The following is a 2,335-nucleotide window of genomic DNA, read 5'->3' as shown; positions in this document are numbered from 1 at the left end:
GGTTTTGTTCCTCACATACTTCTTTGAGAGTTCTCTTGTATAGCTTTCATCTTCTTTTGGGGGAGGGTTTTTTCCCATTGGGTTTTTCTCTCTTTCCCCACTTTGTGAGAGATTTCATTTCATTGGTTTGCATGCATTTGCATTTGTGCATGGGTACCTAACATGGCCTCGTAGCCGGGACCCATCTTGCATTGCTTAGTTGCATTGTAGACTTAAGTGCATTCCCCTAAGTTGCACTTAAGGGGGGGTGTTGGTGTAAATAATTATTCATCATGGATATTATTACACTTACTTAAGTTTACTTAGGATAATGCATTTCATAGTAGTTTGGATATGAGACACTTGGGTGTTTGTGCAACATTGGGATAGCGTGTGTAGGAGAAATTCCACCTCTTTTGGTGTTGATCTTGTTATTACACTATCATATCCACTTATTGTGGAGTGATAATTCCACCTTCGGTGGGTGATCCACCTCATGTGGAATATTATATTATTTCTCCTACCTACCCACACCTATTTCCTACCTACCCTTGTTTCTTATTGAGCCACATGTCATGTTTGTGTGCTCATACATATCCCTAGCCTTGCCTATATAAGCAGGCTCATCTACATTGTATGTAACTATTGAACTAGATAATCCAGTTGATTATTGATCATTTTCTATTAATGAGAATACAGTTTATTCTTGTCCCATATTATGTCTCTTTCATGTACATTTCAATGACTTCTTGATCTTGGCAAAATCCAACAAGATCAATGACTTCATCAAGAAGCTAGGTGATAATTTTAATGATATTATGGATTATTAATTTAGTAAATTTCAAGAGAAGATGCATAACAGATATAGAATTCCACCCCAGTTAGTGGAGAAATACAAGGATGACATATGTTTTGAAGTGGACACTGATTACTGCTATGTTAATGTTGTGGGACTGAGAACTCAATCTTTGCCACCTATGGGTTATGAGATTGATTTTGACATCACACAACAGCAGATAGATGCTTTTCTAACATTACCAAGGCATGCTACCAAGCTAAGGTATGGAACATATGAAGAAGTGAAGGAAAAAGTAAAAATGAGCATTGTAGTACCCAAGGCTACAAGGAAGGCAACAAAGATGATTAAGACATTAACAAAGAAATTTGGAGAAGGTTCTTCCTCCACACCTGTCAAGGGCACTATAGTAATCACCGAAGAGGAATCTGAAGCCCAAGAGGCAGCTATACCATTGAGCACCGAATTGCCTAAGGGAAAAGTTTTGAAAAGAAAGAAACAGGATACATCCCAGGTATCATCGACTCCTCCAGCAAAGCGACCTAACACAAGAGCATCTGCAACATCACCGAGTAAGAAAACAAAGAGTGTTGTTGTACCCAAGGTAACAAAAACTTACAAGAAATCTACTCGGAGACTCATTTTGGCTAAAGAGTCTAGTGACACTGAATCTGAAGATGCAAGCAAATTTCAGATTGTCAAGAGCAAAAAGGTAAATGTACATAGTGTTGAAAACTTTTGTGCTAATCTAAAGCAATATGGTGGATTTGGAGCATTCAGATATGTAAAATATGAATCCAGATCTGATGATGAAAAGAGACAAATTGAAGAAGCTGTCATTTGCACACTACTGAAATTCCGCTTGGTCCCACTGGAAGTATCTAAGTCACTTCCAAATGAATTATATTTACATATTGATAATAGGTGGAATTATACCATGGACTTAGAGAAACAGATGAGAGAAAGAAGTCAGGTACATCTTTTTCCAGACATGTCGATAGATGAGATCACTGAACATCTGAAAAATTGCCACACAAAATTCCTAGTCAAGCAAAGAGCCTTGAAATTGATGAATGGCCTTTACTTGGATGTAGAGAATGAGACCAAAGAAAAATGGTAGGAAATATTTCAAAACAATAATGATGGTGAGCAAGCTAAAGTTGAAATAGTTGATGTCACCGAGCAAGATCCTGATATCACCGAGCAAGACCCTGCTGACACTATACAAGTAGATGAGGATATCATGGACACCAAGGCACCTAAACAAGAAATGATCGAAGGAAATGCATATGCCAAACTGGTATCTAATGAGTCAGTTTTGGAGCAAGTTCAGCCCTATCCTCTGGTCAATCAGCCTACTTCAACCGAGGCCCCTCAAGATACTGAACAAGGGACAAAAGGTCACAAATCTACAGAAGGAGAAACTGCTTCTCAGGCCATTGGGGAATAGTCTTCACAAGCTCCTTCTAGCATGAAAAATGTTACATCTAAGACCCCAAACACTAAAGCACCGAAGGAGACACCAAAGGACACTACAGAGGCTAAAGAAACTGACCAAAG

The sequence above is a fragment of the Cryptomeria japonica genome, chromosome 9, assembly GCF_030272615.1.
Source record: "Cryptomeria japonica chromosome 9, Sugi_1.0, whole genome shotgun sequence".
Taxonomy (NCBI): Eukaryota; Viridiplantae; Streptophyta; class Pinopsida; order Cupressales; family Cupressaceae; genus Cryptomeria; species Cryptomeria japonica.
Note: the sequence above shows the minus strand (reverse complement) of the source record.